We start from the raw sequence: 16,314 nt of genomic DNA, 5'->3' as shown, positions 1-16,314 counted from the left end.
AACTTCCCAAGAGAAAGATGATACTCATTCCAAGAGAGTTGAGGACCATTCAGAAGGTCCAAACCTCCTTGAGGTTTCTAGCCAGAATAGTGAGACTTCTCGGATTATCTATCTATGCGATCTTTCCACGGTATCTTCATTACTGAGTGCTACGATGGCTGAAAGCCACCCACCTGAGGAAAGGAATGACTTATGTGGCAGAGGTTCGGCTCACAACAGACCCGAATTTCAGATCAGAATTTCAGTGGTGGCTAGGCCATATGGAGACCTAGAAGAGCAAAGCCTTCTTCAGATGTGCAAGATCTCGGAATAGATTTGGATTGAAATCTTTCAGGTTGCGGAGCCGGATGCGTGGACTTTACCATGGGAGCTCTGTGGTCAGGAGAGGCAGTTGTACATCAATAGCCTGGAACTGCTACGTGGACAGTTTACAGTAAAAATGTCTTACACAAGTCAGGGCCTAGTGCTCCATTCTCCAGAAAATGGTCAATGCATCAGTATTTCAGTACATAAACTGGCTCGGAGGAATGAGGTGGAGAGCTTAGAATTGGCCAAGCATTTTTGGCACTTTACCTGACAGGAGGATCTCAGTCATAGCAGAGTACCTGCAGAGAAAGTTCAATCTGATTGCAGAATGGTACACCAGACATGTGAAGGCTTTAAGAGCATGGAGTATGGCCCCAAAACTGTTCCAGAGGATCATGTGCAAATGAAGACCATGCCAGATAGATCTATTCACTTTATGGTAGGATCATCTAATTCTACCCTTCTTCAGTTGGAGACCCATGTTTTCAAGCAGGACTTGAGCCAGGGTATTTGTTCCCCCCTTTCTTGAGGATTACAAGGCTAATGACACAGGTCAATAGACAAAGTGAATTGGTGGTGGCAACACCTACTAGGAGATCAAGCCAACAATGATAACCTGGAAGCTTTTGACTCCTTATTTCCCTCTTTCAAGTCAGCCCCCCCTACCCCGCCGCACCTCGCATCAACACCCTCACCGTCCACTCCCTCTACAGACAGAGAAGACCGCGACACGACCCTTCTCGATCCACACACAGCCCGTCAGGCTCCCCCCCGCCACATCCCACCCCCCACGCCCGCCCATCCACCACCAACAGGAAACCCAACTCTCACCCCCTATCCCCCCCTTACCACCTCACCCCCCACAGCTACCGCCCACCCCCGAGGACAATCACCCCCCGGTCAACAGGCAGTCCACAGCCAACGAGCCTCCCCTCTAATCTGCCCCCAACTCTCAAACCTCCCCCGTCCTATCCTCCTCCCGACCCTCTCCCCTTCCCTCCCATGTCCAATCTCCCACCCAGCCCTCTTCCCACACCACCCCCTCCCTCTACCCCGATCCCTATCTCCCAACCCACTCTCCCGAACTACAACACGCTCGGCCCCACTGCAGTTGCCCACAACCCCCCCATTGATTCCATAACTAAGCGGCTCACAGCCTTGGAAAAACAGGTCGACTCCATCACTCAAGGCCTAATAGAAACCCTCCTCAACCTCGGTATAGCCTGTATTCCCCCTAAACCCCCTCCCCGAACGCCCTTCCTCGACAACGCCAACATCACACAGGGACCCACAGTACCCCTCAATGCTCAATATAATCCCCCCAAACCTCCCAATACCCCTCCCCGAACGCCCCTCCTCGCCAACGCCATCATCACCCAGGGGCCCTCAGTAGCCCTCAATGCTCACCCGATCGATCCCTATCCCAAGGTCCTGGCTTCCAGTCCCAAAAAATCTGAACTCTCCAGAGCCCCATGGACCAGGCCCCTGACCACTATCTAATCTCACACCCTAGCAGGCTCAAAACACCTGACCACCAGACCGCTCAGATCAGAAGCGCCTATGTCAGACAGAGAAGCAGCATTACTAGCCACGACCTACAACTCTCCCATCTCAGTCTCATCTAAATCTAAAATCCAAGTAATCACTGGTTACCGGAAAGATCAACTCACCCTCAAACGACAAAGATTACCAGTCCTCACCGCCATACCCAGAGAAGCTAAAGACAAAACCACCAGCATTCAGGAGAGAATCACCAACTGCCTCCTAATCAACTGCAGATCGGCCTCATTACATGCAACGGACATAGCTGAAGCCATCCTCACACACGACATAGACGTTGCGTTCCTCACTGAGACCTGGCTAAATAAGTCATCTCCCCCCTGCATAGACATGCTGGTTCCACCGGGATTCTCCCTCATCTCCAAAGACAGGATAGAACAACGAGGAGGTGGAGTTGCTATCATCCACAAGGACAGCTGGAACATCACAGAAACCTCCCCCTTTGAATACAACTCATTTGAATGTCTATCCGCTTCCATCAAAACCAAAGACAACGACTCTCTACTCTGCCATCTACTCTATCACCCCCCGGGCAGAAACAATGAGTTTGGAGACCAACTATCCAACCTCATCGCTCAAGACGCTCTCGGCGATTCCAAAAACCTAATTCTTGGTGACCTGAATCTCCGATGGAATGAAACCCATAATCCTCTAATTAGATCGCTATCCAACCTCCTCGCCGATAACAACCTCACTCAACATTGCACTGAGGAAACACACTACAAAGGAGCCACACTGGACGCCATCATTGCACAAAAGAATTCAATCACGATCAACCACATACTCCCCGTTGACTGGTCAGATCATCATATGATCCTATTTCACATTAATCACCCCATCATCCCGCTTAAACCTCCCCAAGACCCACCCAAATGGTCAAGAAACCTCTCCCAAGTCCCCCTAGACATTCTAGAAGGGCAGCTAAGCTCACTTCTTCCAGACAACTCTCCACACCTTTCGACCACTGATCTCATTGACCACTACAACTCTGAGCTAGTCCCCATTCTCGATAATCTAGCTCCTCCAAAGCTCAAAAGAAGCCGTGCCACCCCGTCTAGAACCTGGTTCAATGCGGACCTCAACGCAGAAAGAAGAACATTGAGAGCCAAAGAAAGAAAGTGGAGAAACAACCCAACAGCCTTCCTTCGCCTACAGCTAAAAACAGCCCGCAAGAAGTATAACAACCATATCAAAAACAAGAAATCCAGCTGCTTCCGAGAGGCACTAGCCAACTCCAAAAACAGACCTAAGGAGCTCTACAACATAATCAGACACCAAACGTCCAAGCCTCTGCCCTCACCCCTGCAGGCGTCCAAAGAACTATGCGACAACTTCGCCAGCTTCTTCAACGACAAGGTCTTAAAAATCGAACTATCTCTAGACATCAGCAACGCGTCCATCCCTCAGGCCCTCCCTTCTGGCCCCTCCCCCCTCCCTTGGCTAAGCTTTCGCCACGTGCAGGAAACTGAGATAATCTCGCTGATCTCGACCTCCAAGCCATCAGCTCACATCTCAGACCCCATTCCTCCCTCACTAATCAAAAAAATGAAGCTCACCTTAGCACCTATCTGGGGCAAAATCATTAACAGCTCCCTACAAAGCGGAGTGGTCCCTGACTGTCTAAAAATGGGACAAGTCACCCCTTTGCTGAAAAAACCCAGTCTTGACTCTACTGACTTGAACAATTTCAGACCGATATCTAACCTCCCTCTACTCGCCAAAACACTGGAACGCTGCGTTCTCCTGCAATTGACTCATCATCTGGATAACATCAATCTCCTGGACCCCCTCCAATCTGGCTTCAGACAAGGCTGCAGCACAGAAACCGCGATGCTGAACATCATAGACGACATTCACGGTTCTCTTGACGCTGACAAGTGCTACCTTCTCATACTCCTTGATCTATCCGCAGCTTTCGACACGGTAGACCATAAGCTCCTCATCAAAACTCTGCAAGCAAGAGCTGGCCTCGGCGAGGTAGTTCTTGATTGGTTTTCTTCCTTTCTCCACAACCGCTCGCAAATAATAAAACTGAAGAACTTCACCTCCGAAACACAGCAAGTCAACAAGGGTGTCCCCCAAGGATCAGTACTTTCTCCTCAGCTCTTCAACATTTATATGGAAACGCTCGCCAAACTACTCAGGAATGCCAATATCCTCTTCCACCTCTACGCGGATGACACGCAGATCTACATGGAAACCTCTTCACCTAACGACATCCACAGACTAAATGCTGTCTTAAAAGATGTTCAAGATTGGCTGACAAAAAAACACCTGAAACTCAATCCCGACAAGACCGAAACTCTTCTCATCTCAAACAAAGAAGACAATCCTCAAATCACTGAGTGGCTAAAGTCGATCGATGCTCTTAAAGGTTCTCTCACGCCAACTGATTCCGTTAAATCTCTGGGTTTCACCCTAGACCCCAAACTAACCTTGACAAACCACATTAAGAACTCGGCAAAAAGTGCTTTCTTCAACCTCAGACTGCTGAACAAAATCAAACCTTTCATTCCAAACAAGGACCTTAAACTAGCCACACAATCTTTAGTTCTATCTAGACTGGACTATGGGAATTCAATCCTTACAGGTATCCCCAAATCGCACTTGGCTCCATTAAAAACAACACTACATGCGGCAGCAAGAATGATCACAGGATGCAAAAAATTTGACCACATCTCCCCAGCACTCAAAGAACTTGAATGGCTCCCGGTGGAAATGCGTAGCACCTTCAGAACGGCCTGCCTAACCCACAAGGCCCTCCACACCGGTAAACCAGAATACTTGGCAAACAAGCTCAAAAAAGCAGGCCAAAGCAGATATTTGAGAAGCTCCAACTCCCTGTTGCTCATCCTACCAAAAACCAGAAAGAAGAAAACTGCGGACTGCTCCTTCACTGGAAATGCCCCCAAAATATGGAACTCTATCCCCCCGCATATCAGAACTCTACCGTTCTATGCGGAATTCAAGAACCAACTCAAATCCTTGTTCCTCATCCGTTCCCTAGGTCCTAGATAACCAGGATCTCCCACTGAACTATGTGTTAGCTCTGTATCCTTCTACCAAAAGTCCTACTGTTACGAACTTCTTCCCCTCCAATATTGTCTTTCGAGGACTGCCTTTATTTGTTACATCTCTTTTTGTTCACCCTGTCATTCCTTTTACTGTAAAGCGCTCTGCTACCTTCGGGTCTTGTTAGCGCTATAGAAAACTTCTAAATAAATAGGAGATTGCAAGCTTGGTTTCCAGTTCTTATGGAGCTCCACTCCTTCTTCCCAAGAGTCTGAACATTCTGATGCTCAAGGCAGACCGCACCAGTTGATGCTGGATGCAGCTTTCCGACTGATGGCATGGAAGATTTTGGGGTGGGGAGTCTCACTTGGAAGATATTTTGAATGCGGCTGATTAGTATTCTGACTAATCTTTTAAGAACTCTTACTTCAAATCACTGATGAGCTTAAGATCATTGGTGGCCAGTAAGATTTGAAAATGCATAATCTGAGCCTCTAGACCTGACATAGGATGTAAACTTTCCTAGCCATTGTTCTGTAAAGTTTCAAATCTGTTAAGGACATGGAGGCAAGGAATATCCCACCAGGGGGATAAAAATATTTATGGCTCACTCTGGAAACATACTGGTGCTAACGAAGTAAGGTATAAGAATATCTGTTTTTAATGGAACTTCAAGACTAGAGCACTGGATGATACACAACTTTTGAATTATTATGTTCATATGGGTCGGAGTTTGGATTTCTGAAGGTTTGGTTTCGTTAACAGGAATGGAACAAAAGGAAAAAGTTACTCTTTAAACATCTGTTCATGGCATGTAGTGCTGTAGATTTACATGCTGTGCATACTCCTGTCATCTAGTGTTGGGCTCGGACGTGTGCAAGTTGTTTTTCTTCGAATAAGGCCTTGACTCACAAGGTACTGTGACTCCACCGATTGCTGGTTATGCGCATGGGCTTGGCTCCATTGTTCAGATTGTTTTTACCGCACAGAAGGTGAGTAATTAAATGGAGCACAGAAATACAGAGGAAAATGACCGTGCAAAGAAAGAGGAAGGAAAAAATATCTGAACATCAAAAGGCTTTCGGGGAGGAGGATGGGTGCATGTAAATATACAGCACTACATGTGACGAACAGATGCTTACAGGGTAAGTAACATTTTCTGTTCGTGAAATGTGTAGCTGTAGATACACATGCTGTGCATTGACAAGATAGCAGTCCTCCCCAAACTAGTGGTTATCCAGAGGATGTTGCAGAAGATTGGAAAAGTGTACGAAGGACAGCCTGGCCAACAATAGCTTGTTGGAGACATCCGCACTGTAATGCTTGGTGAAAGTGAGTGGGGTAGACCAGGTAGCTGCTCTGCAGATGTCAGCTATGGGAATATTACCCAAGAAAGCCATAAAGGCTTCTTTTTTGCGGGTTGAGTGGGGTTAGGTGGTGGATGGTCAAAAGACTTTTAGCTTTGGCATAAAAGGTCTAAATAAATTTGACCAACCACCATACTGTTCCTGTGTTTAAAAAGAGCATGGCCCTCATGTGGTCTGGAAAAGGAGACAAAGAGTTGCTATGTCTTGTGGAAAGGCTTTGCCTTGTCAATGTAGTAAATGAGTGCTCTTTTGACATCCATTCCACAAAAAGCCCTTTCTGCCACTGACTCTGTATGTGGGAAGAACACTGGAAGGTCTTTAGTATGATTAAGGTGGAATCTAGAGACTATCTTAGGGAGGAACTTGCAGTTTTTCTTGAGGACTACCTTATCGTTGTGGACTTGGAGAAAGCGCTCTTCCTGGGTAAGAGCCTGGAGCTCACGCACATGCCTGAAAGATGTGATAGATTCTGAGAAGGCTACCTTCCAGATAAGACACTGTAAAGGACAAGAGTGGAGCGGCTTTATAGGAGGGCCCATAAGTCTTGCTAAAACACTGTTGAGGTTCTTTACTGGCCAGTCGGTACATGCTGTTGGATTACCCTTTTGAGCCCTTCTATAATAAAGGCTTTCATAATAGGAACCCTGAATAGTGAAGTGTGTTCCCTATTTTGAAGGTAAGCGGCAACAGCAGCTAAGTGAAGTCTGATGGAAGTATAAGTGAGGTCTGAGTTCTGCAAGTAAAGCAAATAACAGACAATGTCTTGCTGTCTTGAGAGTGTCAATACGTGTAGGAAGACAGCAGTACAAAAACCTTTTCCTTTTAGATGTGTAACAAGCTCTTATTATAGGCCTACACACCTTCCTAATGATGGTCATACATTCTGAAGACAGGCTGAGGTAGCCATACTCTAGGGCCTCTGGAGCCAAATGGCAAGATTGAACTGCTTGGGGCTCGAATGCCTGACTGTACCCTGATTTTGAGTGAGAAGGTCTGGCCAGTGGGCAACTTTTCGTGGCATACTAGGGAGAGGTCGAGGAGGGTGGTGAACCAGGGCTGACTAGCCCAGGTGGGAGCTACCAGGAAAAGACGGAAGGATGGGGAGAGGCGGAAAAGCATAGAAAAATATCCCTGACTAGTTCCTCCATAATGCTTTGCCCATGGACTGTGCGTGTGGGAACGTGGAAGCGAAGCTTGGCCATATTGCGTTTTCATCAGTGAAGAAGAGGTCTACATTGGGAAACCCCCAAAGGATGGAAGTACAGAAGTAGGACTTGCGGGTGGTGTTCTTATTTGCGACTTGTTGCTACATCCCACTGAGCAGGTCTGACAAATCGTTGTGCACTGCCGGCAGGTACTCTACCAGTAGATGTGCTTTGTAATATATTTCCTATTTCCAGATGCCATGAGCTAGTACAGGCAACTGTAGCGAGTGAGTGTCACCCTGGGTTGTAGGTAAAACATGGCAGTCATGTTGACTGTATGAACGAGGCCTACCTTGTATTGAATGCGAGGAAGGAATGCATTAAGGGCTAGCTAGATGGCCAGCAACTCCAGGTAGTTGGTGTGGTGACCCTGTTGGCGTGTCAACATCTCCTGGGAGGTCAAGTCCTGTAAGTAAGTCCCCCACATGGTGATGGAGGTGCCCATTGTGATGGTCACCTGCAGCACAGGGTTTAGAAAGTGACGGCCTTTCAATAGGTTGCTTCCATTCCATTACTGTAGAGAGAGATGAGTGCTGCCCCAGGTAAACACTAGATCTTCCCAGTAACCCTGTGTTTGTGACCACTGTGCTGCTAGACACTTCTGCAAGGGGAGCATTTGTAGCCTGGCATTTGGAACAGTGACTATGTGGTAGAACTCAGTATCATCCCAAAGAACGGCTAGACATGAAGTGGCTGTAGGTGGGACTTTGTGGTACTCCTGGTAAATCCTAGACCATGTAAGAGGCCTATGGTGAATTGTAAGTGGGCTAAGCATTGCTTTTTCATTGAGCTCTTGAAGTAAGGGAAGACGTGGATGCCGCTCCTACTGAGATGAGGGGCTACCACAGCTAGACACTTTGCCTTGGGGCTGTAGTTACCATGAAGGGTAGCACCTTGAATTGATAATGCTGACCATATACCATATATCGGAGGAACGTGCAGAGGGGATGGGGATGTGGATATAGGCATCCTGCATCTCAAGGGTAGTCATGAAGTCGCCTTGCTGTAGTAGAGGAATGGCATCCTGGAGTGTCACCATGTAAAAATATGTTCTGGCAGGATGTATTTGTTGAGGGGACTTAGGTTAAAAATGGGAGTGAGATCCGTCCTTCTTCGGAATGAGGAAGTATAGGGAGTAAACCCCCGTGCCTCCTCTGCTCTTTCTTGCTCTGTTTTACCTTTCTCTGCTCATTTTTTGGCCCTCTGTTTTGTCTTTTTCTGCTTGCTTTTCTGCCCTTCATTTTGCCTTTCCTGCTTGTTTCTCTGACCTCTGTTGCCCTCTTCTGCTCTGTTTTGCCTTTCTGCTTGATTCCTGCCCTCCATTTGGCCTTTTCCGCTAGTTTGTCTGCCCTCTGTTTATCCTTGTCTGCTAGTATGTCTGCCCTTTACGTTCATTTTTCTGCCCTATTTTTATCTTTTCTGCTCCCTTTTTTTGTGACCCCTGTTTTTCCTTTTCTGCTTGCTTGTTTTTCTGCCCTCTGTTTTGCCTTTTCTGCTAATTTTTCTGGCCTCTGTTTTGACCTCATCAGCAAGGTTTTGCCTTTCAGCTTGTTTTTTCTGCCTTCTGTTTTGCCCTCTTCTGCTCTGTTTTACCTTTTCTGCCTTCCATTTTGCCTTTCCTGCTTGTTTTTCTGCCCACTGTTTTGCCTTTTTCTGCCTGTTTCTTCCCGCAGTTTCCCTCCTCCCACCATACAGAGCCGTGTCCTCCCCCAGAACTTACTTAATGGAAGCCACAGGGGGACCACCTTAAACATGTCCTCATGACAGTTCCCCATGCGACAGGTCTACTGTCCAGCTTTCCCGCAGTCTGCTCCCTTCTGCTGCCTGTCTACCTGCTGCCCTCTGTTTGTGCCTCCTCCGCTCGGTTTTGCCTTTTCTGCCCTCTGTTTTACCTTTCTGCCCTCTGTATTGCCTTTTCTGCCAATTTGTCTATCCTCTGCTTTGCCCTCTACTGCTCTGTTTTGCCTTTTCTGCCCTCTGTTTTGGCTTTTCTGCTAGTTTTTCTGCCCTTCATTTTGCCTTTTCTGCTTGCTCATTTTTCAGACCTTTATTACCCTTTTTCTGGTTATTTCTTCCTTCTTCCCACTGTTTCCTCAAGACCTGGCTTTTTGATGGAGACCTCACACCCCAGCGTAGAGACCTCACACCCCAGCACCCAAATACCCCTCAGGCGTGACAGTGCCAGGCTTTACAAGTGCTGAATGATTGATTGTCTATGATGTTGAGAGCGCACTGGTTTGAAGTGATATTCTCCCACCGGGACAAAAACCCCTTACAGGTATTATGTGATCGGGGGAGAGGGAAAGATAATCACTGCTTTGCAGGGGAGCCACTTTGGTGCTGTGCCTCTGCCTTTGCGTCTAGAGTTATTTTTGTAAAACCCTGTGTAGTAGCCCCAAGAAGGGGGTCTGCTGCTGTTGGGGGAAAGAGGTGGATGTCTTGGCTGTTGTAGTGCTCGCATAGTTATCTTTTCTAGCACCTGGTGCGAAGAAGTGCTCCCTATCAATGGACATGCTGAGAAGATGCTGCTGTTTTGTCATGTAACCGGAAAACCACAGCCAAACATGTCAGCGAAGGTGGACACTGGAATTTATTATGCAGGCGGCGGTGTCCGCATCGAAGGCACCCAAAATATTAGTGTTGGAGCTTGCCCTATGCCGCAAGTTCTTGTCCCCTCTTGTACTAGTCTGGGATGTGCTGAAGCAGCTTCTCGATTTCATACCATTGTGCCCTGTTGCACCGGGAAAGCAAAACAAAAGAATTGGCAATATACCCTTGTGTGTCTGACTGGGCACTGACACGCTTTCCTGACACATCTATCTTTTTATTATACTTGTCAAGAGGTGGTGTATAAACAACAATGTAGTCAGGTGGAAGCTGGCCCCTAAAGTAAACAGGGTCCGAGGGGGATGCTTTATACTTTTTATCGACCCTGTGGGTAATAACCATGGCCTTTATGGGCCCCTTAAAGATGTCAGGAGCAGGCTTAAGAATTGCCTTAAGCATACAAAGGTAGTGCATGGATCACTGGGTGGAAGAGAGCATCTCCAGCAACAAAACGTCATCCTCTGGTAGTTTGTGCATTTCAGCCTTGGAATATATGGCTGCTCATTGGAGGACCTCATGGTAGGAGGAGGTGTTGCTGGGCAGGGAAAGTTTTGCAGGGTAGAAGTCAGGATCCGTATGCCTGGGGGAGGGCTGATGCCATAGTCATTCCACAGGTCCCGAGTGTTTAGGTCTAAGGGCATGTAATAAGGGAGACCGCGGACTATCTCCACCAAAAACAGAATGACTGGGCCCTGTGGAGAAAGAGCTGAGAGGTCGGCAAGTGGTAGTTTTGAAGGGGGAGGTGTAGGTGGAGAGGAAGGCAAAGGAGGAGGAGAAATGTGAGGTGGAAGGATACAAGGTAGAGAAGGAAGTGGGCTGGTGCTTTTGTTGTGGCGCCGAGGTACTTTAGAAGCTGGCTCCAGTGGTTAGTTAAGGGCCTCTGCAAAGGTCAGCTTCCTCTTGTTTGGAGCAGAGTCTTTGGGTTTTGAAGGCAACTGAGTGAGGATCCGACCAGTTTGTGGGTGTATTAGGATCTGCTGCTAGCGTGCATCAAGTACATCCTGCAAGCATTGCAGGATGGTTGATCTTGATCCTCAGAGGTGGATGAAAATTGCGACCTGGAGAAGTGGAGAAGTGTGGCTCAATCGTTAGAGCGGCAGACCCTGATGCAGAGGTCTGGCCCGGACCAGGGTTCAATTCCCGCCTCGGCGGGTCTTGAGCTCAATTTCCTCAGACCTGATAATTCTCGCCGCGGTGCCTATTCTAATGATGGGTCCCACTCTGCAACTCTGGGCAATAGCTTGCTTAATCTCCACAACGGCCCCAACAGCGCTAGGATGCCTGGCTTCACCTTGGGGGTGCCCAGGAGTGGGCACTTCACAGGGAAAGGCCAGGAAGGGTTCCACAGCGGTATGTGTACAGCGCTTTGAGACCCCTTCGGGGGTGATTTGTGCGCTATGTAAGCACTACATTTACATTGCTGTGCGTTTTGGCACCGGAGGTGGGCGCTGGCCTGGCAGGCACCAAAGTAGTTTTTGGCTCGGAGTTCCACAAGTCCGAAGACGGCTTCAAGGCGTTGTTGACAGCAGCGCTGACAAGGCGGTGGAAGCCAAATGGCGTGGCTTCTGTGTGGGCTTAGGTGCCAAGAGGTGAGAGGGCGAGGGTCCGAAGCAGTGTGTCGGTGCCGACCATGGCCTTCTGGCAGTGGCGGAACGGAATCCTACTGGCAGGCTTCTGGGTTCAAAGCTCGACCTCCTCAAGGGTGATGCTCGGTGTCTGTTTGTGATATGGAGGAGTTTGCAAGGTTTTCCTTACGGCAGCAGTCTTCAATAGATGACGACGGGGAAGCAGCGGCTCGTCCACTTTGGCCTCAGATTCAGAACTCTCTTCCAAGGTGAAGCCCTTGTCTTTGGCGAGGCAAGTCACAGGCTACGATTCGACTTCGACGTCCTGTTTGCTGAAGAGATCAAAGTGGTTGTCACCCTGCTGGTGTGTCATGGAAGTGGATGCAATGCCTTGAGCCCGTGATAATGCAAGGTCTTTCTAATCCGGAACGTGAGGCACCCAGAACAGGAAGCCTCATCGTGCTATGGGGACAGACAAAGGTTACACATCTTATGAAGATTTGTCGATGGATACTTGGTGTGATGCTTCAGGCAGTACCTGAATAGAGTTCTTTCCATTACAGATGGAATATTTTGAGGCAAAGTACTATAGACAGAGCCCCAGAGCGGCGAAGCCCAGAACGTGGCACGGAAAGGTCCCGGTTGTGGAGTCGAATAAGGAATGCAGAACTGTGAGAAGCTGGCCTGGTATATGATGCACACTTATGCAAGTGGGCACCCTGCACCAATCCAGAAAACCCTTATGGTGATTTTAGAGGTCTTAGACAACCTTAGAAAGCTCCCTAAGAGGTAACTGTGGAGAGCAACCTTCAGGCTTAGTCCAGAAGGAGTATAAAGCAGCTTGTTTTACCAGAACATAATCTTATTGATATAGATTAAGTGAAAAAGAACCACGCAGTGTATTTAAAACAATATGTATTTATTATACAACATTCATTAACACGTTCAGGTATCTCCTAGCTGGAGATGCACACAATGCACACAATACTTTTTAGTAGAAACAGGTAAGTAGCACGTAGTAGACAGTGGTCACCAGGGGAAGACCAAACCATATACTAAAATAGTGGTATGGGAACCACGACTCAAGTCAAGACTAAACCCAGAAGACGTAGAAGTGCCGGGGACCCAAGGAACCACCCAAGGTAAGTAACCAGAAGTGGGAACACGACCGCGGGACTAATGCAAGTCAATGGGTACGTCGCAGTTGCTGTTTTAAAGAAGGACCTTTCCCAGTGGACCCTGCAGAAACCCCGCGGGAGACAGAAGGATGGAGTGCCACACCCCCCAACGATACCTTAGGAACCAGGATGCCTGCCTCAGGGGAGCCGGGTGCGTAGGTGTGAAGTGGCATCGGAAACAGCCATCAAACCCAATGGAGGACTTTAGAAAGATGCCACTGCTGGAGAAGGAGAAAGTGTCTGGTGAAACCCAAAGGTGGTTTCAAGTCGAGAAGTACCTAAAAGTAGAGGGGACAGAGTCTATGCCACTTGGAAGTGACCAGGAGGCACAGAAGACATATGAACACCAATGTCGGGTGTTGCAGGAGAGATGACAGTGACCTTGGAGCTGCAGCTGTGTGGACCAGGCGACGCTGTGGAAGACCAGCAGCCGTACACAAGCTGTCCCATGTCGGATGTTGAGAGTTGAGGGGTTGGTGTAAGGCGGGAGCACCAACAAGCCTTGGCAACTGCAACCAACGTGGAAGTGGAGAAAGGTGAAAAGTCGGGATTGGCAAGGTTCAGAAGACTCACCACAAGCAGGGGAGTCAGGGCAGGCCCGAGCAATCAAGGGAGCCCAAAGAATACGAAGATGACCCTCAAGAGGACCACAGGCCGGAGGCACTGGAGTCGCAAGAGGACCTCAAGCAGCTCACCAACGATGCAAGCCTACGATGCAAGAGATGCAGTGAGGATGAAGATCTTGGTCACGGGAGATGCTTGAGGTTGGGGCTACTTGGAGCCCAAAGTTCTTGATGGAAGGAAGCCAACAAGCCTTTGCAACTGCAAGTCAACAAGGTGCACAGGGGCTCGGTTCCTGCAGCTCCGACGAGGGATACTTGCCTCAAACTTGGTGATAGGACAGGGCAGGCATCGAGGGATGGGAAGAACCACCACCTGTGTTGCTGAGTCTGTTGGAGTCTGTGGGAGCTCAGGATCAGCGGACCGGTCAGCTTAGTTGCGGTTCATGTTGATGCAGGGAAGTGACTCCTTCACTTCAAGGGAGATTCCTTCAGGTGTCTTGGATGTCCACATGCCTTGGAAGGTTCCTGTTTGGTGTACAGGCACGGACGTTGCAGTAGACGAGCAGGGCGACGAGATCAGGAGCAGCAGGAGTCTACCTAGTTGCAGCCTTTATGCCCAAAGCGAAGTCCAGAGTGCCCAGACAGTCGAAGAAGGTCAGAAACGTCTCTGGCTTGAAGCAGCCCTGGCTTGCTGTCCGGGTCTGGAAGACTGGTTCCGAGAGCACCGAGGGCCTCTCAGAGTAGCTTTACAGTGTATGGAATCTAACTTCCCACACAGTTTATGGTGTGGGGGTATGACTTCAACATGTTCCATACCAAACATGATAGGATTCGTTGCAGCCAGTTTCGAGATGGACACAGTGTAATGACATGGTGCCCCTCTAAATGTCATGGCTGCCTCCCTTACAACCTTGGAGAATGGACTACTTAGGTCGTAGGGGTGTCCTGCTCATGCAGGAGCACCCTCACACTTAGAACCAAGCACCCTGCTTAGCTTACAGGATTGAAAGCCTGCTCTAGGGGTGACCTAGGTTTTATGTGCAGTGACCTTTGGTATAGGGAAACCTATACTTTTTGTAAGTGGTGCTAGCACCAGCGTACACAAGCTGCAATGGCAGGCCTGTAGTTGCAAATTGAGTGGTTTCCCATGGGTGGCATAATGCATGCTTCAGCCCATGGGGAACCCCAGGTGTACCTGTGCCCTGGGTACCTTTAGAATCATATACTAGGGACTGATAATATAAACCAGTATCCAATCTGGCATGTACCTAAGTACTTACCAAAGCAATTTAGAGGAAAAAGCACAGAGACTGGGGCCATGATTAGCAGGATCCCAGTCAGACTAGTCAAACAGCATTACATCAAGCAAACAGTGGGGGTAACCATAAAAGCAGATCCTACTTTCCCACAAGAATGCTTCAAGACTAAGACGACGTGACAATTGCTTTGACCGGTAAGTCTAGAGGATCCAAACAGGCCTAGTGACAATACCTCAAGGCATTAACCTCTTCTGTGCGCCGACGTCACGGTGGGCGTGTGCGTCGGAGGGCTGGGGGCCATTCGATGTGCGCACGCGTAGAATTCACACACACACACAGCGGGGAAATGTGTGCCGTATCGAAGCGGCTAACCTGGAGTTTGGTGAGAGAAGTCTGAGATAAACGGAGGTAAAAAAAAATCTAATAATGCAGCAGATGCTAATGTGCATTACCAGCAATAGATGGCATCACTATACCTCGTGACTCTTAGACTTCTTCAAAGAAAAACAACCAGTACAAGTCTGAGCCAAAAACTAGACGGCAGGAATATGCATAGCATGCGCATCTACACTACACATGCCTTGAACACAAGATTCTAAAAAGCAAAGCGATAGAATGGGGTATATTTCACGAGCATAAAGAGTAAGTGCTTTTCCTTCTGTACTGTCTTATACGCAATAGAAGGACTACGGTCGGTGGACAGTTAATGTTTGTGGGAGGGTGGGTCGGATATACAGACGCGGAGGCTGGATGTATTTTCCAAGGGTGTTTATTTTTGTATCAGAAAGAAGAATTTTGTGTTTCACCACTGGGAGAGTCTCTGGTTTCTCTGGGAGGGTTTCTTCATTCCTGGCTAAGGTAGATAGTTGTCCCGGGAGTTCCACGTCTTCTTCTGATCTGGTGCTCAACGGGGTCAATCTGGAGCCCTCTGCCGAGGTTGGTTCCTCCCGAAGGCTCATAAAGAGAGGGAGAAAAGGGGCCACAAGTGATATGCACTTTTTATTTCACAGGCGTTATACTACCCTTCACCTCACCAATGTGAATACCAAGAAAACCAGTAACGAGGACACTTCTCTTAGTGTCGTATGTCCAGCACAAAGGTTTGCAGCCACTTGAGTGTTTGGGACAAACGCTTTGCTTTCCATCCAGAAATCCGACGTGAGGGAAAACGTAACCAGGAGGGTTAAATCAAGAGATGCCGGGGAATACGTGCAGGGATATCAGTGCAGGGGTGGATGTAGCTGGTTGGCGCGGCGTTTTCCCCTGTCGTTGAAGTCGGCGTGTAGGGAACATTTCGGTACTTCCTTCTAATGCGGGCGTGCCCACAGTTATGTTAGGGGTTTTACTACGGGTCCCTGGGTCTACCCCCTTACAATGTTGTTACTAGTACTCAAGGAATGTGTAGTCCTATTTTTGCTGTGATAAAGTTCATTTGGGGCTGCTGAGCAATTAATGGAGAAAGAAAAAATGCATAATCCTTGCATCCGTGTTCTTAACAGCACTGAAACTTTCCTTCACAATAAATAGGACATTTTACATTCAAATTGTTTAATAGCAATTTTTATATCGCATTCAGTGTAGGAAAACTGCTACCTCCTTTGAAATAAAATTAAGAAATAGTAGCAGCTGTATGTTGGATATAAAGAGCGGACAGTACTTTCTTAAGCCTTAAAAAAAATAAAAACTGGAAAC

At 48.2% G+C, this 16,314-nt stretch overlaps 1 protein-coding gene across 9 annotated transcripts in view; it reads right to left on the bottom strand.

Annotated features, from left to right (window-relative positions):
• The window catches only part of ARMC8 (armadillo repeat containing 8), an 831,002-nt gene that overhangs the window by 103,633 nt on the left and 711,055 nt on the right, over positions 1-16,314 (bottom strand). The window lies entirely within an intron of this gene.

Source organism: Lissotriton helveticus, chromosome 3_1 (assembly GCF_964261635.1).
Source record: "Lissotriton helveticus chromosome 3_1, aLisHel1.1, whole genome shotgun sequence".
NCBI classification, from domain to species: domain Eukaryota; kingdom Metazoa; phylum Chordata; class Amphibia; order Caudata; family Salamandridae; genus Lissotriton; species Lissotriton helveticus.
Note: the sequence above shows the minus strand (reverse complement) of the source record. Positions and strands in the feature narration are given on the sequence as shown.